We start from the raw sequence: 22,801 nt of genomic DNA, 5'->3' as shown, positions 1-22,801 counted from the left end.
AGGGACAGAGATGAGACCAGGGACAGAGATGAGACCAGGGGCAGAGATGAGAACAGGACCAGGGATGAGAACAAGGGCAGGAATGAGAATAGGGGCAGGGATGAGAATAGGACCAGTGATGAGACCAGGGCAGTGATGAGACCAGGGGCAGGGATGAGACCAGGGGCAGGGATGAGACCAGGCGCAGAGATGAGAACAGGGACAGAGATGAGACCAGGGACAGAGATGAGACAAGGGGCAGAGATGAGAACAGGGGCAGGGATGAGAACAGGACCAGGGATGAGAATAGGACCAGTGATGAGAATAGGACCTGTGCTGAGAACAGGGGCAGGGATGAGAAGAGGGGTATGGATGAGAATAGGACCAGTGATGAGAACAGGACTAGTAATGAGAACAGGGACAGGGATGAGAACAGGGGCAGGGATGAGAAGAGGGGTGTGGATGAGAATAGGACCAGTGATGAGAACAGGGGCAGGGATGAGAACAGGACTAGTAATGAGAACAGGGACAGGGATGAGAACAGGGGCAGGGATGAGAAGAGGGGTGTGGATGAGAATAGGACCAGTGATGAGAACAGGGGCAGGGATGAGACCAGGACCAGTAATGAGAACAGGGGCAGAGGTGAGATCGGGGCACTAATGAGAAGAGGGGCAGTGATGAGACCAGGGACAGGGATGAGAACAGGACCAATGATGAGAACAGGACCGTGATGAGAATAGGGGCAGGGATGATGTATTAAGCACCCGCAGCATAGAAGCTTCCACCCCAGGCTTCACATCAGTCCTGTCAACAGAGTCTCATTCCCACCAGGGTCAGCATGGCTATCCTGACTTTGCCACAAAGGCACCAGCTTCGCCAGCCAATAAATGGCAGAGCCACATTTAAACCAGAACCCGGACTTCAAAATCTATCTAGGGATGTCCTGGTGGAGGCAGGGGGCCCTGGGAGAGACTGAGTTCAGGTTCTGGCGCCACTATCTCCATGCTGTGTGACTCAGAGCACATTCCTAACCTCTCTGAGTCTCTGTTTCTCATCTGTGAAATGGGAATAATGTCAGCACATGGGTCATACATCCCGGCACAGAGTAAATGCTCAATAAATGTGCACTTTTTGCTTTTGTATTAATATTATTTCTTACAATAGAATAAGCCTTTGCAGAGAGGTTACAATCATATTAACTGAGAGGATGGAAGGAAGAGCCTTGCCCATCCCTTATTCCTAAACACATTTTAGGATTTAGGAATACACATATCCATGAATTAATTCACCCACGAGAGCAGGTTTGAATCTCATTTTTGCCATTTTGTTGTGTAACTGTGGGCAAGGTACTTCACCTCTCTGGGTCTCAGTGTCCTCGTCTGTAAAATGGGGATAATGGTAACCCAGGCTGCTGAGAGTGTGAACTGAGCTGCGCACTCACCCAGCACTCATCCCAGGCTGTTATTCTGCAGCAATGAGCACTGTCTTTGCCTTGCCTGCAGCCTCAGCAATTTCAGTGAATATTTGTGGATTGAATGAATGAGGCTTTGTTTTGAACCAAGGCGACAAATGAACTGCTCCGCAGGACCCCTCTTGCTCACCACCTGGGATTGGCCTTGAGTGTACCCAGGGAGTCTGAGGCCCTGAGAAGTGAGTGACTTGCTCCAGGTCCATGCTCAGTGCTTCTGGAACTGGGACTTGAGTGTATTGTTTCGTCCAGACGACACGCTCTTCACCACTATGCCACCTGTCCCTGGCGAGTTCAGTTTGTGTTGGGAGGTAGGACTCAAACAGGGCCTGGGGAATCCTTGCTGCCCAGCTTCAGTCTAGAGGCCGGGGATGTGGTTCAGAGCTGGGAGCACTGGTACTGAATCCTGAGTCCTTGTGCGGGGGGACAAGAGGAGGGCGGCGAGAGCTGTGGGGACACCCAGTACATGGCTGGGCCCTGGTGGGGCTGCCCTCCCTGGAGATGAGAAGAAGAGGGCAAGAGTGTTTGCCCTCCTGCCATGTCTGAAACGGCCTCACAGCTCCAAACGCCTAATGGTGAGAAGCTTCTGGGACCGGAGAGACTTCCTGGAGGGAGCCTGCCATTTCCCCGGGCACATCTCCAGAGGGCAGAGGCCTCCTCCTGGGCTCTCCTGCTGGCCCTGCTGCCGCCCATGGACAATGGGCCTCTGTGGGAGGCCTGAGCCCAGTGACAGGGCCTAGGCCTCAACCAGCTCCTTCTTCCTGCCTCTCGGTCCAAACGCACTCACTGGGGTCAGCAGGTGTGACGGTGCCTCTAAGTCTTGGCACACCTTGGAAGCCACAGGGCACCACGGCCCTGCTCTCAATGCCACTCAGCTCCCTCCCCCCAACCCCAACTGCTCAGGGCCTCTTTGTCCCAGCCTTTCCTCTTTTCAGCTCTTGGGCCTTTGTGCTGTGTCCCTTCCCAGAATGCCTTGCCCAGCCCCTGAGAACTCCATTTGCCCTGTCTGCTGCAGGCGTCTGGAGTCCACCGGCCGTGGACCCAGCCCTGTTCCAGGCTCATCAGCTGTGTGGCTGGGGGAAAAAGGCTCCTCTCTGGGAGCTGCCACTTCCTCAGCTGTAAGACGGGGCTGTTTTGAGGGACACATAACAAAATGTGAAATGCTTAGACCGTCAGTGAAAGTGAAGGTGTTAATCGTTCAGTCTTGTTCGACTCTTTGCGGCCCCATGGCCTGTATGCTGCCAGGCTCTTCTGTCCATGGGATACTCCAGGCAAGAATATCAGAGTAGGTAGCCATTCCCTTCTTCAGGGGATCTTCCTGACTCAGCGATCGAACCAGGTCTCCTGCATTGCAGGCAGATTCTTTGCCATCTGAGCCACCAGGGAAAGGCGATTATTATTATTGAAATATTAATATAATTGACCTTCAAGTCCCAGTTCAGAGGCGTATCTGCCTCAAGCTGCCTGACTGCTGCCCATGGATGAGTGTCCTCCCCAGCACTTCCTCAAGTCCCCAAGCTCAAGTATCGCCGGAGGCGCCACACTTCCACAGAAGCTATAAAGCAAGAGGAGGAGCCAGCCCGCAGTGTGAGCAGGCAGCCAGGAGGCAGTGGCAGCGCTCTTGAGTCCCTCCTATGGGGGCTCCTGGCCCAGACTAAGGTGAGAAAGGAGTCGAGAGGGCAAAGGAGGCAGGTCTGTGAAGATGCTTCTCAGCAGACAGCCGTGGGCCCCTCCCCCACTGGCTCAGTGAGGCGAGCAGGGCTGTGTGCCCTAGTCCAGGCCTAGAGGGGTGCGACCCTGGACCTGGGACGTGCGATGGACAGGATCCTGTCTCATTCCTGAGAGAAACAGGCTGAGGAGCTGACGTCATCAGCTCAGGTGGGCAGAGTGGCATTTGAGAGGGAAAAAATTACTGCTCTCTGCTTGCTAAGGATGTGGTCAAAGTGTGTGTGTGTCTCTGTGTGCTTTTCCAAAGGCCTGGTGTGGACCCTGCAGGAGAGCAATCTGGTCTGGGGCTGATTTCCGTTCTTCCCATTCTCAGCCTCTGGGCAGTGAGGAAGGGGTGCCAGAGAACCAGAAGCTGGGGTGGCATGTAGGGGGTCAGCGATTGGAGAAGCTCTGCCCTCCTCTGGCCCTGCGGCTTGAGAGGCCTGGCATGAAGATGTGAAACACCCCCATGAAGGTGCCCATGAGACTCAACTCTAAACAGTTTCTGCCTCTCCAGGAAGCCATCTTGCAACAGTACCAATCCAGGTAACTCTCTCCTGCTTCCTGCCCTCTTCTCCCTGCCTGTGATCCATCCAGATGGAGCCAGAGAGGAAGAAAAGGTGAATGTGTGTTCCTGTGTGTGTGTGTGTGTGAGAGAGAGAGACAGACAGGCAGAGAGACAGAGAGAGAGCAAGCGAGCTCCTTTCCCCTGCCAAGCTGATAGCATAGAAACATGGGTTAAGCATGGGGAGAGTTTGCTGTTGAACCAGAGCTGTTCACTCCAACACGGCAAAGTGGCAGAGTGAAAAAGACCATCTCTTTTCTACACATCACCAAAAGCAGGGGCCAGGAGGGAGAGAAGAGCAGTATTAACACCCCGTTTCCCAGATGAGGAAGGCTCTTGGAGAAGGACAGTGACTTGCCCATGGCCTCACAGCTATAACTGTGGAGCCAGGATCTGGACCCAGTTCTGTCTGACTCAGGCAGCCCATTCTGCCCTCCTGTCCCAGCCCAGCACATCACCCCAAGTGGGATGAGGGGCACCCTTTTCTCGGAAATCTGTGGAAAACCAGAAAGGGTCTCTGAGAACACGGCAGGGTTAGACAGATGGAAACCAGGAGAACTTGTGGACTTTTTCTGTCTCAGAGGGCAAGAAGGAAGCCACATGAAACATTCACTCAAATGGGCTCAAGCCCACAATTTGAAAATGCTTGTTGTTGGCACCAAAAATGCCACTAGAAACATTTCACCTCTTGTGCCAAGTCCTGTTGCATGGTAATGACTGCTGGAGATGTCCTCAAGTGTTGGAAGAAATTATGATGATTGATTAGCGATGTCTGCCGTGGGCAATATAGATGCTATATCCTCTCTCCATCCCACCTGCATCCTTGTTGAAGATTTTGCATCCCTTGCAAAATGTCAGAGAGATAACTGAGTAGGGAGAAAATCTCTAGACAACATAGAGTGTGCTAAGGCCTTTGGATAAATCAGTTCTTATCTCTGGGCCTTAGGCTCCCTAACTGTTAGATAACGATATTGGACTCTTTGATGCTGTGGGTCAGGCTGGCTCTGATAACCTTTGCTTATAGCAGTGGGAGCTTGGTAAATATGCAGTGTGGAATGACCTTTTCTAGAGAGCAAATTTATTCTTAGGAAGACTCATATCCATGACCCAAGGGGTGCGTAAATTCTGTCTGAGGGAATTGCCCAGTGATGTGGGCAAAATAGACCGTTAGTGTAACTGAGCAGCTTCCTATGGGGCTTCCTGGGAAAAACTTTCCCGCTCCCACCCCTACCTCCTCTCTGTAGAAAAACTTTAGCCTCCTTCTTTGTGTTCCTAAGAATGAAGTTAATCAGAATAGCAAGAAAATGAAGAAATAAAGGAAAATGGCGAAGCAAGACCAAATAAGATTAGTTTAGCCATTATATGGCCAAGTTCCTTTAGCTCCTCCTCTGGAGCTACAGGTAATATCCTGAGCCATGTCATTCGATCTGTGTCACAGATACTGAAACCCCTACCAGGTGGAAGAAGTTAACTATATGCTGCCCACAAGCATGTAGACCCTAGACCAGTTGGAACCAGGAGGTTGATGATGTTGACAAATAAACTGTTTGGGTGCACACTGCAACATTATGTATCAAGTGGCACCAGTTTAAGTGTCTATCGACAGGGGATTTGTCAAATAAATTGTGGGCCACCAGGCAGCCGTCACAAAGCAATATGGAGAAACTAATTAAAGACTCTTAGCAAGTGAAAAAAGAAATAGTTTCTTCTGCTTCGTATAAAATTTTTTTTTCCAATCTGGATAAAATACTGGAAGGAAATACACCCAAACAGTAACAACGCTTTTTTCTTGGTGTGTGTCATCATCGGTGACCTTTACCGTTGTCTTTATGTTTTCAGAATTAAACAAAGGTTACACTGAATTCATATTTTGGATCAAAAAACAATCCCATGAAAATGAATAAATAAAGATTGGGTAGAGGACAAGGAGGTGGAGGAAAGCTCATTCTTTTCCCAGAGCTGGCCCACAAGCCCCCACCAACTCAGGATTCCTGGGAAGCACTGTCAGGGACAAGGTTGATAGCTGGAACAAAAGTCCCTTCACTTTAGTCCCGGAACCACCAAGAAAGGAAAAAAAGAAATCTGTATTGGAACTTCATGGGTACAATTCCTCTTTTGTGGGGCAGGAATAGATTAAGATTCAATGCAAACAAAACTTGGCTAAACCAGACTCCTAGATCTAAGAGGGACATTGCAAGGAAGGTCAGGTATGCCTTGCCCTTGTAGGACTCACAGTCAAGGGTGTGTGTGTGTGGGGGGGGGGAGTCTTACAGGGACAGAAAGGACAGGTCATATGAGGGTCAAAGCAGGGAGAGAGCTAAAGACTGTGATTTCTCATTAATGAGGTAGCATGGAATCAGGTGGTGGTCAGCTTGGCCTTGGTAAGCAAGTGCTCTAAGAAAGGGAAATCCAGGCAGGGCTGAAACTGCAATAAACCTCCGCTCTCCTGGATGTGCTGTGATGGAGGTTGGCACAGGGGTGTTAGCAGGGCCAGACAAACAATACAAAGGCCAGAGTGTGGGACTCAGGCAAAAGGTGTCAGGTGATAGAGCATGTAGCTTGGTCCACACCTGTCTTGAGTGTGACAGTGGCCAGCAGCCTGGAGAGGGTGCCCTACCTGCTTGGGGAGAGTAATGGTTGAGAAGGCTTCACGGAAGAGGTGACTTTTCATCTGGGCTGGTGAGTTGGAGAAGCTGACATGGAGAATGAAGAGAAGAGCACCTTCCAAGTGGAAGGACAAAGAAAGGAGGTGGGTTTTGGAGAGTGAGTCAGGGGCTTGTCTGTCTCTTCCTCCGGAGAAAGAGGACAAAGAAGGCTTTCTTGACATAAGAGAAGCCATTTTGGCTTAAGCCATTTTATGATCTAAACTTGGCTACAGTGCTTGCCCTTGAACAGTTCTCAGTAATCAATGATTTCAAAGGAAGTGAGTGAATGCAGGAACAAAGGAAAAGCTGTCAAGAAACAATAGCTCAGTGACAAAACAGAGTCCAATTTCCTCCTTGTGGGATATACCTAACAATCTCATACAGCCTTTGGGTTTTGCAGGAACTCAGGCCCCCACTCAGGCGTGGATGGAATGATGATGTTGGCTTTCCTGACTTCAGTCAGCTAGAGCTTGGACTCTGAAGACCTTGGCCCCAAGTCTGTGCTGAATTCTCCTCTGCTCAAGCCCTTCACGAATATACATGTACGCTTAGCTTTAAACTTCCCCAATTTTGCCGTTCAGGGAGACACTGCTTTGGGAAAAAAGCCCGGTGTTTTTGCTGGCTGCAAGTAACAAGTCCTTACTTCTGATCTTTGGCTCAGCACCCACCAAGCATTGCAACCAGTTTTTGGGTAACATCTGAGTGGGCTTGGGCCATTTCCATTGGAAACAAGACCCGGGGTTGGAGGTGGACGATGGGAACTGAGCACTAGCAGGGCGGGGGTCCTAGTAGACCCTTGGCTCACCCCAGAAAGCCACAGGCTGCAATGGAACTTCCCTCAGGCAGAAGGAGTGTGGTCTGGCCTCCTAAACCTGTGGAATGCTGATTGTCTGAACTCTGTGATGCCATTTCTCCCAGGGCCTCTCTCTCTATCTCTCACACAGACTGGCTTCTCTATGTCTTTATCTCTTTCTTCTTGTCTCCTTCTGTCTCTCTCTTTCCATCTCTCAGGGGCCGCATTAGAGGCCCCTGGAGGGAGCTAGGGGGAGCCCTGTGGAGGGCACAGATGACCCTCTGCTGTCAGAAAGGGCTTGGGCCCTGCCCTCATCACTGAGGTCACCCAGCAGCAGCTGACTTTGGCTCAGCTGTGGATGTGGGAATGGAACCACACAGACACATAAGCCCTTCCCAGGCCTGTTCTAAGCACCTATTAACTCACTTAACCCTCAAAATGTTAGGAGAACCACTGATGAAAGCCACTGCCCACTCCCACACCTCCTGGCCAGGCACAATAGTAATCCCTTTACTATTACTAACCACAGTAGTAACCATGAGCTATCATACAACAGGAGGTCCTGGAATGGAACCACACAGACACATAAGCCCTTCCCAGGCCTGTTCTAAGCACCTATTAACTCACTTAACCCTCAAAATGTTAGGAGAACCACTGATGAAAGCCACTGCCCACTCCCACACCTCCTGGCCAGGCACAATAGTAATCCCTTTACTATTACTAACCACAGTAGTAACCATGAGCTATCATACAACAGGAGGTCCTGGGAAGGAATATGGAATGAACACCACCTCCCAGAAGAATTTGGGAAACGTCAAAAGGAGAAAGGAGATGCCAGTCCATACGTCCTACCAAGCTTTCAGCATCTCATCTTCTCACTGGAATCTATCTTAGCTGAGCGATGCGCATGGCCAGGAAAGACCCTGAATCAGAATGACTGGGCAGAGACAGGTCATAAGTTGTCTCATTACCATAAAGCCTGAGACTGTGAGCCACGTGGTGGAGCAGTTGTCCTGAGTTCCCTTGCCCTCCAACCCTCTGCTCAGGCGCCCCTTCCCAATAAAATCTCATGCTTTGACAAACGTGCGTCTCCTTGGACAATTCACTGTTGAGTATGAGATGAGTGCCCACTCTCAGGCCCTGAAGGAGGCCCTCTTCCTGCAACAAATGGTGACTCTGGTGGGATCTCTTCTTTGCCATGACTGACATCCCGATCACTTGGGGTACTTGGGAACAAGCTTGCCTGCCAATGGACCAGACCCAGTGGTCACTACCTGGGACCCTTTGTCCCTGGTCTTCTCCTGACGCAGATGGTTGGTCAGAGTGCCCTGACCCTGACCGGGTAAGGAACAAGAGACTCTGTTGACCTCTTTCCCTTTCCTCTTTTCATCTCCTCCTATCCTATCCTTTTTTCTTCTGCCTTTATCCTGAATGCAGGAGTCTGGTTGAGGGGTCTCAGCCTGATCTGAGGGTTGGAGCCTGATCACCTCTGGTGGGCAGAGAACTCAGAGTCTGATCTCATATCTGGTTTCTGATTTCTGCTAGGGTGGAGTTCCTGGCCTTTCTTCCTGGAAACCCAAGGGAAAGTCCTGTAATATCTGAGCATTGCAGGTGGCAGGAGACGTCTGTAAGGTCATCTCTTTTGTCCCTTCTCCTTACCCACTTCTTTCAACCTGCCTTTCTTCCCTCTCTTTGAAATCTTTGAAGATCTGAGCTATTTCTCTTTACTCCAGTGCTCAGATCTGAAGTTCTGTATCTCTGTAGGAGGTTTTCTGAGAGATTCTAATTTTGTATTTAAGGGAGTGTGTGATGAGGATGGTTTTGCCTATTTGTGCCTCATGTTAATACTTTGTGTTGTGTGTTGTGATTTGTGATGGCCATTTTGCCTTGTGAAGTGGGAAATTCTGGTTGTGTTCCACGGCAGAGCTGTCTTCAGTGAATTCTGTCTGACTGGAAATATTTTAGCTGTGAGCCTATGACTAAGAAAGGGATGCTATTTTATGACAACATTATGTGGCCATGATATTGTTTAGATTCCAGAGAAAATTGGTTTAGGTAAAACTTTTGAAAATTCCCAAGCTAGTTCTTTTTGCCTATAAAAGGCAAGCTTGATAAGAATTTTTAGATTCTGACCTTGGAACAAGTCCTACTAGGAGAACTTGATTTTCTTTCCCTGTGCCTTGAGACCTGGAGATGGAAATGGCAACCCACTGCAGTATTCGTGCCTGGAAAATTCCATGGACAGAGGAGCCTGGTGGGCTGCAGTCCATGGGGCTGCAGAGACAGACATGACTGAGGTCTTGAAACCAGGGCTCTCAGGAACACTTATCTTATTTAGGCCATCTCTAATTCCTAAGACTGAGGGAAAAAAATATAACAAGGAAGAAACCTTTTAACAGGTTATGTATTCCAACTGTTGCTTATAAACTAGTGAGTTTTATATTATAATTTCTGATTCATGAGAAAGTTTAGAAAGTGAAGCTATGAGATCTCACATTGTGTCTGTCTTTATGTGTATGTGGACATTATCTTTGACTTTACTTTTGGAGGGTATTATCAAAGCTAATTTGTCAATGAGCTCTATTTAATTGGCTTAAAGAAATTAAGTGCTTATATAAATTCTGCAAAGTACAGAAGGTAACTGGCCAGAATTTGTTTCAGATTCATGCAAACTGGGAAATATTTAGTATTAAATTAATATCTGGAATTAATGTATAAACTTGTTGATCTAATGAAAATAGACATACTTTTACAGTCATCAACATTAAGTGTAATACTTTTACTGGGCCTAGGTTTAATAAAAATTTAATAAGGTTTTATTATGTCTGTTGCAAATTTGTCAGCAAGAAAAATAACTTGGTATGATGAAATTTTATAAGTGAATTAAATGCAAATGAGCTAAGAGATTTTAGGTAAACTCTATAGGAATAATTATGTTTTAAGAATACCTATCTAAAAATAGTCTCTCTAGATTTTGGTAACTTGAAATTCCAGTGTTGTGACCTTTAAGTCGTCTGGTCTGTATTTGTCTTTCACATTTTTTATTGTTTCTTTGGCTAAGTGAATAACTATTGTTTCACAGTGGTTTTTGATTCTGTCTGACTGAATTTTGTCAAGGAAAATATTGAAAAGTTTTCATTTTGATATTTTCTTGACAAAACTTCCCAAAGAAAATTCTAATGAAGTCCTTTTGACCTCTAGCTAATTTTGGGATTCTTCAAAGGGCTCCTGAAACACCCCATGGAGAGATATTAAACAAATTAGGTTCATGTGGTGTGTTAAAGTACATGGGAAGTATTGTCTGATGAGTAGTAAATCTAAAGTTTTATTGTTTGGTAAGTGTTATTAATATAGATATCCTAGAAATTATATGGAGTTTCTAAAATTCTGATATGTCTTGGTGAAATATTATAAATTATGATTCTAATTATCTGCAAGTGTTGTATGTTACAGCAGTAGCCAAGTTTATTTGTCAGTTGCATTGTAATCTATTTTTTTTCACTGTGGGTTTTAAATCTTTTTGTCATTCATAGACATTTACAGTTTCATTCTAAACTTTTTGCAAAAATGCTCCCTCCTCAAGATTTATAGAAAGAATTTTTGGATAAATACAAGTTTCTGACTATCATACCATAATCCTGAGAAAAAGAAAGAAAGTGAAGGTTGCTTAGTCATGTCCCACTCTTTGCAACCCCTGGACTACAGTCCATGGAACTCTTCAGGCCAGAGTACTGGAGTGGGTGGCCTTTCCCTTCTCCAGGGGATTCCCAACCCAGGGATTGAACTGGGGTCTCTTGCATTGCAGGTGGATTCTTTACCAGCTGAACCACAAGGGAAACCCCACCATAAAGCTGAACTAAGAAATTGAAGAATTCTAATGGGAAACCTGCGTGCATGCGTGCTAAGTTGATTCTGTCATGTTCGACTCTTTGCAACCCTGTGGACTGCAGCCTGCCAGGCTCCTCTGTCTGTGGGATTCTCCAGGCAAGAATACTGGAGTGGGTTGCCATGCCTTCCTCCAGGGTATCTTCCCGACTCAGGGATTGAACCCGCTTCTTTTATGTCTCCTACATTGGCAGACGGGTTCTTTACTGCTAGCGCCACCTAGGAAGCCCTGATGGGAAACCTGACGGCTTCATAAAACTATTAACAAAAAGGATTAGTTACATACGACTGAGTGAACTGGTAACTATAGTTATAATTTTTATGGTTTCCATCTGAAAAATTATTGGTTTGATCTGTGTTTTCCAGGTGTAAGGAAAACCTTCCCCTCAAACTCATGACTTAAAGTCACTTGGTAAATTATACCTTTGAAAACAGAATTGAAACACTTCCCTTTTCTCTCTGTCTGATCCCTACAGAGATTGGAAACTTTTAGGTTCCCAGCAGTTTTATAGGATAAATTAGGAAGGCTAACTCACTAACAGGTACAGAAATCCCAAGGTATGTTGGCGACCTTGAAAAGGGAGAAATTCACCTTGACCTGTCAGGTGATATCTGTGACAAGCTCTTGGCATGACTTTCCTAGCCCTGAGAAGTCTTGTAAAAGTTCAGTCTGAAACTCTATAAAAGTTTCAGCAAAGCAAAATAGGCCTATATCATCAATTATAGTTTATATAAATCATCAGGCCAAGTTTATTGAGACCAGGCTTATTTTGCAAACAGATTAGTCTTAATTTAGCTATATTTGGTAAAAACTGAAAACTGAAACTGTTTGTTGCTCAGTCATGTCTGACTCTTTGTGATCCCATGAGCTGTAGCCTGCCAGGCTCCTCTGTCCATGGGATTTCCTGGGCAAGAATACTGGAGTGGGTTACCAGTTCCTTCTCCAGGGGGTCTTCCTGACCCAGGGATCGAACTCTGGTCTCCTGCATTGCAGGCAGATTCCTTACTGTCTGAGCCACCAGGGAAGCCTGGTACTTTGGTAAAAATGACGTTAATTATTAGAGATAAAACAGATTGTGTTTCAGTGGATATTAAATTCCAGTTCTGTTAACAGAGGTCTGTATTTACTAAGACTCACCTTAAAACAATGCTCAAACAGAGGAGAAACTACACTCTTACTAGCGTAAGAAGAAGACAACATCAGAAGTAGATAGCTAGCTCAAGAGCCTCGACCTGACTCATATCATTATTTATAATGCTTTCTTGACTTCTTGAACTTTGCATATCAATCAAATGTTTTTCTACCATGGGCACGATCCCATGCTATGTTTAAAAATCAATCCAATTTTAGATTTGTGGCCAATTACATGACTTCTGAGTTACTTTGGTGGATTTCTCCACTCTAAGGCTCTAATTGGTTGGCTTTTAGGAAATATATTTTAAAAGAAAAAAGTTATAGTCCTGTTCAAGACACTATTTATATTAATGGGTAGAATTCCCTCACCTGGCAAACTAATAATGCCTGCTCTGATCCTTGCCATAAACATGAATTTTCCTCTATGCTCAAGCTCAATCAGAGCAACAGGCAAAATTGAGCTTGGAATAAAAGGAATAAAACCATAATTATGGGATAGGTTTATGTACAGTACGGTAATTTAAGTTTAAAGGCTTCTCTATATTGGGAACAGTTAAATCATACTAAGGATAATCAGTCTAGTAAACTATAAAACTGGGCTGGGTGCCTTATGGACAGTGCTAATATATGATTTCCCTTAAAGATAAGGACTGGTACAGAACAGACTAAGTCAGAGACCTGAGATATACTGGGTTGCACCTAATGGAAGTTCTTGACTTATATTCTTCCTGATGACCTTACTAATACTGCTTGCTATATTATTTTTTTATATTGCCTGTTTTATGAAATTGTTTCTTTCATTACCAAATGTATGACTAAACCTCTGATAAAATGATGATATAGTCCCATGTGAGATCAATGATTATAATAGTGTAACTCTAGATATGGGAAGAGGCAACAGGGGGAATATTTTCCTGAATATAAGGGACTAGTAAGGCAGATGGTCCAGAGACCTTTGGTTACTGTTAATAAGACCTAGTCCAGATTTTTGGCCACTGTTGATAAGACCTAGCACATTGAGTGGCCTATTACTGAAACTTTTGCCAGACTTGGGAATGAACATTCCTAGCATCATGGGATGAAATGGTCATAAACTGCTCCACAAGCCATGGTTGTATTCATGACCCCGAAGGGGCCCTGCCAACTGCAAACTGGCATTTGCTGTCAGTCTCTGCAAGAATTAGGTCAATGGCCACTGACCTTCTACATACCTTGAAAGGAGTTCAGGGTGGAGATCAGGAATGAAGCAACTTGTGCTCCGGGAAAAACTGGCAGAACAGGCTTCTAGATAGTTAGGCACTTTCAGAAAATGATTTTTAAGAGCCCAAACTCTTGTATCCTCTCATATATAGAAAAAACAACAAAATCATTAACTGTCGGTGACATCTGCTTTGGCCATTAAGGAGAGAAATGCAGCTGAAAGTAAAAATGGAGTAGCTGTGGTTCAGATGTCCAAGGTAATACTAGGTGGCATTATAGACCCGACTTTAGACAAGTCCTTGAATTAGGAAGAACTTGAGTTTTCTGAGCTGTGTCAGACTTGGGATGCCACCAGCCACTCTCAAAACAATGTCTGCTGGCAGTTGGTAGCTGTAGTTATGGTCTCAAGGTATCCTCTTCTAACTATTAAATTTTTAGAAAATGAAATTGCTTTAGATCAGATATTAGGAGAAAAAGGAGATGTGTAGTGGCCAATGGCTGAAATTATGTATATATTAATACCACATTGGAAGTTAAAATCTACTTAGATAAAAGTTCTAGTTATCACTTCTCCTCCAACTACTAATTGAGTTTGTTACACTAAGACAGAGGACCAAGGGATTGAAATTTTAATCATATGAAACTCAGATCCATGGCCTGGAACTCAGAAATATGTCCAATTCAATGCCTGTTCTCCAAATTGAGGCAGGACTATGCCCATTTTGGCAGAAGTGGCCAGAGATGTTGTCACCCAGTTCCTTGAATTGAGACTGAGCAGGACCCTGTGGGCCTCTGGAGAACAGAGACCAAAAATAAAGGCAAACCTGGGATGCTGGAAGTGTACCACCAGAGCATCACGAGGCTTTAATGGTTTCATCCAGCCTGGGAACTGGATGCCCTCCATCCACACACCACACACACACTCCTTGTATAAATCTCTTGTTTGACTTTTATAGTCTAGGAACAGCCCTACCACCTCTGAGGGCTCACTACCTGCCAGATACAGCCTCCACCTGCAAGGTCATTGCTATCCCCTCATTGTTGTTGTTGTTTAGTAGCTAAATCATATCTGACTCTTTGTGACCCCATGGACCGTAGCCCATCAGACTCCTCTGTTCATGGGGTTTCCCAGGCAAGACTACTGGAGTGGGTTGCCATTTCCTTCTCCAGGGGATCTTGCCAACCCAGGGATCAAACCCTAGTCTCCTGCATTGGCAGGTGGGGTCCTTACCATGAAGCCACCAGGGAAGCTCTCCCCATTGTACATAAGGAAATGGAGGGGCACAAAGGTGGGAAGACTGGCTCAAGCGCACACAGCTTTGGAGACACGATGGCAGGATCTGAACTCCAGTTCATCTGACTCTGAAACTTGTGCTCTCAACCTCCCAGCCATCATCTCCTGCGCTTTGTGTACCACCTTCCCTTGCCTGCCACAACTGCATTTACATTTTGCAATATCTGCCTGCCCTTGAGATTACTATTTACTCAGCACGCATTTTGGTAAATGGAATCAGTTTCAAACTTAAATACATTTGATTTTCCACTTCTAACAGAAAATTGTATAACACTGCCAAAAGTGAAAGAACAATATCGCTTCTCAGAAAAAAAGGTGACAGCAGGATTATAGTGATGAGATAATGGCTATAATTAAGATAAGATAAAGTCTATAATTAAGCTTAGTGAGCACTTATGCACCCTTATTTGAGTTAACCCATTTAAGCCCACTCCAATGCCTGGAGTTGGATGATTCCCCTTCAGAGAGGTGACATACTTTTTCTAAAGCCACGGTGAGCCACAGCATGAGCTGTGGGGTTCTAGCTGGGAAATGTCGCCCGCTCAAGGCACCTAGTGGGGAAAACAGGCAGTGGCTGGAGAGGCTTTCAAGATATACCCAAACTCTGCGGAGGACTGAGAAAGAGCAGAAGGGGAATCCCCTTTCTCACTCCCAGCGATGGTGTGGGAGGCAGCCCGGCTTCTGGAAAACCTGCACCAAGCTCTCTGTCATGCACCAAGAAAGGCGAGGAGCTCTTTCTGAGTGTGACTGACCTGGAGGACAAATCTCTTACCGTGTGGGTGGCTGTGTCCCTTGGCACCAGTGGAGGCTCCAAAACCCAGACCGAGTGAGTTCTCAAATCTCTTTGCGTCTTTTCTGAACTTGGGACCTCCCTGGCCTGTGAATGTCTTGCTTTGGGCTTATCTCAACTTCCTGGAGGCTGGAAGGAGAGCACAGGGACCCATCTGGCACCTCCCTCGAAGTCACCCCACGGAGGCTCCCGTGTTCATTGGGTCACTCGGTCCTCCAGGAGAGGAGAAAGAGGGAGTTAGTGGGTGACCCAGGAGACCCACCTGGGAGTTGGTGGCATCACAGGGCCTCTTTTCAACATTCCCCTTTGTGTTGGGAAGGGTTGTTCAGGACACTCTCCTGCCCATCATCTCTGCACTTTCAGGATCTGCAGCTCTTGGGAGAGGTCATTCTGGGCTTTCACAGGGCCCTGACTTCTGGCCTGTTTTCAGTCATTTCTCACCTTCCTGGTCGCCTCTGGAGTCTCCCCCAAATGGTGTTTCTGGCCTCCCTCCTCTCCATGCCACTGCCGGGCCTCAGCTCAGGTCTCATTTCTTCCCTGAGGCAATTGCAGTCAGTCTGGTCTGGCCCCCTCATAACTCCTCTCTGCAGTATAGCCAGAGACCTAGTGTTTTCTTAAGAAAGTTTCGAACACAGAGCAGTTAGTTTTACATGTAACACTACATGTTGCTGCTGCTGCAGCTGCTGCTGCTAAGTCGCTTCAGTCGTGTCTGACTCTGTGCGACCCCGTAGACGGCAGCCCACCAGGCTCCTCTGTCCCTGGGATTCTCCAGGCGAGAACACTGGAGTAGGTTGCCATTTGCTTCTCCAATGCAACCCCATGGACTGCAGCACTTTGGGGTTTTCCAGGCAAGAGTACTGGAGTGGGTTGCCATTGGTGTTACCACCTAAATTCTGCCCATCCTTGTTTGTTTGATGCATTTCAGACTAAATTGCAGATGTGAGTACCCTTCCCACCTAGTCCTCAGCGCATGTATGGTGATTCAACCTTACTTGCTGCTGGGCTCTCAGCTTGAAGGAGGCCAAGCTGTACCTGTTTCCTGTTGTCTGGTACCTGGAATTCAACATAGGCTGCCTCCTCTATGATGTTCAGGTTCACCCCAATGAGATCAAAGTCGTGTGCCCATGAGAAAGTAGGGGCCACGTCTGCCCTGGCCTCCCAGATTGGCTCCCTTGGTCTCTCTCCAAAAAAGTTTGGTGATGACATTGCCAAGGCAACTGGGACCAAAAGGGTCTGAGGCTTACAGTGGAACTGACCATTCAGAACACACAGGCTCAAACATCACAGCCCTCAAGGAACCATGCAGGGACAGAAAGGAGCAGAAAAACATTAAGCGCTTTGGAAATATCACTTTTGATAAGGCTGTCGACATTGCTTGATAGATGCGCACTGGTCTTTAGCTAGAGAACTCTCTGGAACCATTGAAGTGATCCTGGGGGCTGTCCAATCAGTGGGCTGCAGTGGAAAAACTTTCAGTACACAGTGAGAAGCACAGATCTTAAGAGTTCATTTGCTGAGATTTGACAAATATGGGTCAAATCACCTGTGCAACCCAAACCTGTATCAAAATACAGAATTTCACCATCCCCTGAGCAAGTTCCCTTTCGCCCCTTTCCAGTCAATTTCACACCCTCTGTCCCCGTAGGGGGAGTGGGTTCTCATTTCTCCCTACCGTAAATTGGTTTTGTCTGTACTTGGTTTTCATATAAACAGAACACATTGTACGTACCCGGTTGCACCTGGCTTCTTTCACTCAATATACAATGATCTTATTTACTTATTCTTTTATGTGCTTATTGTTTGCTCTCTTCCCCCGTCACTGGACGAGGAGCTCATGAGAACTGCAACTTGGTCCTGTCTGCTGAATTGCCCCCAGCACATTGCCACGCTATGTGGCGCAGAGTAGGGGCTCAATACGTGCTGGTTGAAAGTGCAGCAGTGGTTGCCAGTGCCTGCACTCTTTTTTAAAAAAAAGTCTTTAAGAAAATCAAGTATAAAAATGATACACAGAGGGGACTTCCCTGATGGTCCGATGGTTGACTCCAGGTTTCCAGTGCAGGGTGTGTGGGTTCAATCCCTGATTGGGGAACTAAGATCCTGCATGCTGCACAGTGAGGCTGAAAAAACAAACAAACAACAAAACCAACTCACTAAATATAATACAATACAATAAAATAAAATAAAATAAAATAAAATAAAATAATGGCTTTATAGAAAAGGAAAAAAGAGGTGTATGCTAGGGTAAAGGTGTAACAAAATAATTTTAAAATGATACATACATACACAAAGATTTGTGCATTTCATTTGATATACATTTTACCTTAAAGTTAAAAAACTTGCACAGCTACTGAACTCTAGTCAATGAAATGTCTCCTGGAGTGTTTAAAGACATAGTGGACTGCAATCTGCAATTTACTTTGAAATGCATAAAAAATAAGATGGAAGGATGCACAGACCTTTATGTGATAGGGCAAGTATGGAAGATTGTTCATTACAGAACCTAGGTGTAGGTATATGGGGGTTTACTGCAATTATTTGCAATTTCTTGTATGTGTAAATATGTTTATAGTAAAGTGTTGGGGGAAAGTCTTACATGCGTAGGATAAAGATTTCACCAATACAGAAGGATGTGGAGTGAAGCCCAGGTGCACAATTTCCTCATTCCAACCACTGTACTCCCTTGGAGTTTTATTCATTGTAGATACTTCCTGGTCTGTCCTTCCAGAAAGGACTTATCCTTTTGCAACAGTTGTAGAAGGGTCAACCTGCTCTGTGTTTTGCACCTTATTCCCTCACCCATCATTAATGTGTCTTGGAGGTCTTCCCCACATCAGCACACATAGTTTGAGTCTTTCATTTCACAGGCTGTATTGTACCATAAACTTTCCCCCTTGTCTCCAACAGTGAGCATCTCAGGCACATGAATTCACACCCTTTTCAGTGCCTTGAGCTGGTCCTCCCACAGCTCTGATCATCTGCTATGAGAGGGAGGGAAAAGCACAGCACCGAGTTGTTCCACTCTCAGGCACAGGGACTGGCCTTTCCCAACCTCGTATTAGTCCATCATCTGTGGCGGGTTGTCCCCCAAGGGGGTGGGACCCATCTTATTGGCTGAAAGCTGTTCTCTAGAGAAGGCGGAGCTGTGAGGCTCTGCCCAGTTGAGGAGGGGTAGGGGGAGAGTGCCAGCATCTGTAGCCCACTCCTTTCACTGCTTGGGCCGACTTGCTATTCATATTAAGTTTGCTCTCTGCCGGCTCAGCCACTCCAGAATTCTAGGTGATATGGACTGAACTGTGTCCCCCTAAATTCATATGTTGTAGCCCTAACCGCCCAATGCTTCAGACTGTGACTATATTTGGAGACAGGGCCTTCACCAAGGTGATCGAGTTAAGATGAAGTCATTAGGATGGGCCCTACTCCAGCTGGCTGGTATCCTAATAGGAAGAGGAGATCACACCAGAGGCGAGGTTTCATGGAGGGGCCACCATGTGAAGAAGCAACAAGAGGCAGGACACCTGTGAGCCAAGGAGAGAGCCTCAGAGGAAACCAGCCCTGCTGGGACCCTGATCTTAGATGTCCAGCCTCCAAACTGTGAGAAAATACATTTCTATAGTATTATGACTTCCCTACAAAACTGATGCAGTCGTAATTCATGGGAAGTTTCCATACTATTAATAATTGGAGTCCATGGTATTGCAGCGGATCATAAGGCCTCAGCCGATACTCGAAATGCTGTCTGTTCTCAGTTGTCCTAATCCTCAGCGCTTCTGCTGGGCCAAGAGGCTGGTTGGTCACCCTAATGGACGGTACCACATCAGGCACTCAGTGCTGGTCCTTGTTGGTGGCAGGTCATACATACCTTCGGTGGCAGTTACTAAAGCTGCTTTGGCATTCCCAATCTCTAAATCTTATTTCTTCCAGGTCCATGATTAAATTATTAAGGCATTTTCTTCAGCCCACAAAACAGTGACTATCTGGCCATTTCTCTCTTTTCTCCATTGGATGACCATGTGTGTGGCCTGAAGTTTGCCCACTTCAGGATTCCTTCTCATTCTCATCTTTCAGGGTCACTCCTGAGTGAGCAGAGCTATAGTGAAACAGCATCTGTTTTCAGTTTACACCACCCTCTTAAAGGACCATGCTCAGGTTTTTTCCTCCTCCATCAACTGGTCACGTAGCCATAGGTGTGAACCAAGAGATAAGTGGGAGGGCAAAAACACTAGTAGGTGACATGTGACACGGGACATGGATGTCTGGCCTCATGCTTAACTTATTCTTGCAGCTTATTTATGCCCCCTGGACCTTAAACTCACGCTAGCTGTACTACTTCTATCTGATGTTGGATGGCTATAGGTCCTGCCCGACCTTACAACTTGCTGGATATCTGTGCCTAGTGCATGATGGGAAGCTCTGGCCTCACGGTCACTTGATGATCCAGTGAGGGGCTGTTTTTTCTAATGGTGTACAGTTCTGTGCTGAAGATGGCATGGGGTTTGTCAAACACGCCACATGGCATCTTTATCCATCACAGATACTTCTAGTACCATGGGTTCTGTCTCATTACATGGCTCAAACAAGTGCTGCTTGAACAGCAGCCTGAAGCTGCTGCAGAGCCCTTGACTGCTCTGGGCTCAACTCAAAACCTGCACAGAGTAGATGCTCAATAAATATTCCCCTCTCTGGGGGAATGGAGTATAGGGGGGAGATGCAAATGCAAATGCCACTAGGGTAAATTTTCCAGAAAAAAAAATACAGAAAGCCCAGTTAAATTTGGACTTCAGCTCACAAATGAATAATTCATAGTTTAAGTATGTTTCACACAATACTGGGGACATATACACAAAATATTCATTGTTTGCCTGAAATTCAAACTCAAATAGGTGTCCAGTATTTTTATTGCTAGATCAGGCACCCTACTTTTAGGGCCAAGCATCTAATAGCATAAGACAATTTGGTATGCTGGAGGTGGGGGAATAGGTGAATGCATTTGCAATTAGTACCCAATAGGAGAATAATCAGTAAAAATGAAAATGTGCTGATTTGGCTGGAGGATAGTGAGTCTGTAACCCCTGGCAAAGAGCTTGAGCTCTAGAGTTTGACTTCTGGAATCTGAAACCTGAATCTGCTGCTCACAGTCTGGATGACCTTAGGTCATAGAGTCCTCATCTCTGGGTGAGGATTAAATAAGATTTTGCCTTTAAAGTGTTTAGTAAGGTGCCAGGCTCACCATTAAGTGAAAGTGAAAGTAAAGTTGCTCAGTTGTGTCCGACTCTTTGCGACCCCATGGACTGTAGTCTACCAGGCTCCTCTGTTTATGGGATTTTCCAGGCAAGAGTACTGGAGTGGGTTGCCATTTCGTTCTCCAGGGGATCTTCCTGACCCAGGGGTCGAACCCAGGTCTCCTGCATTGTAGGCAGACACTTTACCCTCTGAGCCACCGGGTCACCATTACTGCAAATAAATGTTCATTTTCAAGATGACTGGTGGGTTGCCATGCAACAGCTCTCTCTAGTGGTCACAGGGCTATGCGAAAGTGCTGGCTAGGGCCCTGGAGGTCTACTTGGCTTCTGGCTATCCAGAAGCCTGGCTTTCTAGGCATCAAGAGACTGGTCCCCGATTAGAGGATCTGAGGATCTGATCCCCAGATTCCAATCATTCACATGTCACCTCCACGATTTCTGCCCCAAACCAGCCACCATTACCTTATTACTCAGTATTCCTCCTTTCAACTGTCTATTTTTAAATAAAATCTATTGTAATAGGAAACTTCACAATTTTCAGTTAAAAGTCCCAGCATCATCAACTTTCAGAAATAGAATGCAACCGCAAAGTAGATATAAGTGAAACAGAAAAAGGTGAAATTTTATGGAAAAATATAGTGAGAATTGGAGGATCTCACTTTCTCTCTCTCTTGATTGTAGCCAGTTCACCCAAAGTAGTCAAGACAGATGAGCTCCCAAGTGAGACTTTCTTCATGCTGCAGTCACAAGAAGGGAAAAAGAAGAAACAGAGAACAAAAAAAAGTTTCCCCGTTGGGATTTCATGCTCTGTCTGAAGTCATCTCACAAACCATCAGTGCTTGAGGAGACACAGAGAGGGCAGAAATGTTGAAACCGTACCCTTTATCTCCACTTCAGTCAGAGTATTTCTACTTTTATGTGATTTGAATGTAGTGGGAAGGAAAAGCTGCTTTTAGACCAACAGTCAAAATAACACTAACACAAAATCCAAACTGGATTGCAGCCACTTCCACCTTATGGGAGGCTCAAGATTTTAACTAGGGAGCAAAGTCTCGTTTGCTTAGGAAAACATGCTTCTGAGCCTTCGGCCATTGAGTGCAATGCCCAGGGAAGCATCTGGAATGGAGAGGGGGACAGTGGTTTTAAAAATATGTCCACAAATTCTTTGATGTGCCTTTCAAAGAGGGGACTAATTCTCCCTTTGGGGGTGGAATGGATTTAGTGACACACTTCTAATGAAGAGAAGACAGTAGAAGGTGACGATGTGTGACTTTTAGAATGAGGTCATAAAAGATTCTGCAGTTTCTCTTTTTCTGTTTCTCAGATCGCTTGCTCTGGGAGAGGCCAACTGCCATGCTGAGAGGACACTCAAGCAGACCAATGGAGAGACCTGAGAGGCAAAGTACTGAGGGTAGATTCAGCCCTGGTTAAGTCTTTGGAAGATGCAGTCCTGGAAAACATTTTAATTGCAACTTCATGGGAGACTCTGAGCCAGAACCACCTACCTGTTTCTATATTCCTGACCCACAGAAACTGTGATAGAATAAATGCTTATGGTGTTAAGCCAAAAAGTTTTGGGGTAATTTGTTACACAGCAATAGATAACTAATACAAGGGGAAACTAAGGGAGCCAGGTATTTAGCTGCAGCAAAAATAAAACTCTCTCCTGGGGAGAGAGTTTTCTTCTGAAACAAGGCCTCGAATGCTAAAAGTCTCCCATTTCATAGCTTAGAAGACCGATTCCCAAAGAGGAGGAGGCCATGCAGTGAGTTCTGCTCTGCTGCATTGCAGCTAAAGCCCAAGAGGGCTATGGGATTGTGACTGGTCCTGGCTACTTTGCATTCAGGGTCGCATGCCAGTAGGGGTGGGGTCTGAACCAGTGCTCCGTCTCTGGCTCTTGCTCCACTGCCTTGTCAACTGCCCAGGTTCTCAACTGTGTCCCTAAGAGGAGTAGGAACCCTCCCCACGCCCTTGCATCTTTAAAAAAAAATACTCATTTGTTTATTTTTGGCTGTGGTGGGTCTTTGGGGCTGCGAGGGTCCTTCTTTAGTTGTGGCAGGTGGGGTCTGCTCTCTAGTTGACGTGGGCGGGCTTCTCACT

General features: G+C 46.0%; 1 protein-coding gene and 2 long non-coding RNA genes across 3 annotated transcripts in view; 2 read left to right on the top strand and 1 right to left on the bottom strand.

Annotated features, from left to right (window-relative positions):
- Window positions 1-15,528, bottom strand: part of BPIFB1 (BPI fold containing family B member 1) — a 39,899-nt gene extending 24,371 nt beyond the window's left edge. The window contains exon 1 of the mRNA XM_060397022.1: window positions 15,444-15,528. The gene's annotated coding sequence lies outside the window, so the exon portion shown is untranslated. The remainder of the gene's footprint in view (window positions 1-15,443) is intronic.
- Window positions 3,057-8,224, top strand: LOC132657570 (uncharacterized). The gene is made up of 4 exons (XR_009595963.1): window positions 3,057-3,325; window positions 3,423-3,700; window positions 6,765-6,906; window positions 7,915-8,224. It is a non-coding gene; the product is annotated as an uncharacterized LOC132657570 (long non-coding RNA).
- On the top strand, window positions 8,760-22,272 carry LOC132657571 (uncharacterized). The gene is made up of 4 exons (XR_009595964.1): window positions 8,760-8,789; window positions 10,963-13,405; window positions 13,470-15,497; window positions 22,026-22,272. It is a non-coding gene; the product is annotated as an uncharacterized LOC132657571 (long non-coding RNA).
- Window positions 22,273-22,801: the final 529 nt, after the last annotated feature.

Source organism: Ovis aries, chromosome 13 (genome assembly GCF_016772045.2).
Source record: "Ovis aries strain OAR_USU_Benz2616 breed Rambouillet chromosome 13, ARS-UI_Ramb_v3.0, whole genome shotgun sequence".
NCBI lineage: Eukaryota > Metazoa > Chordata > Mammalia > Artiodactyla > Bovidae > Ovis > Ovis aries.
The sequence above is the reverse complement of the archived record's forward strand: the minus strand, read 5'-3'. Positions and strand labels throughout refer to the sequence as shown.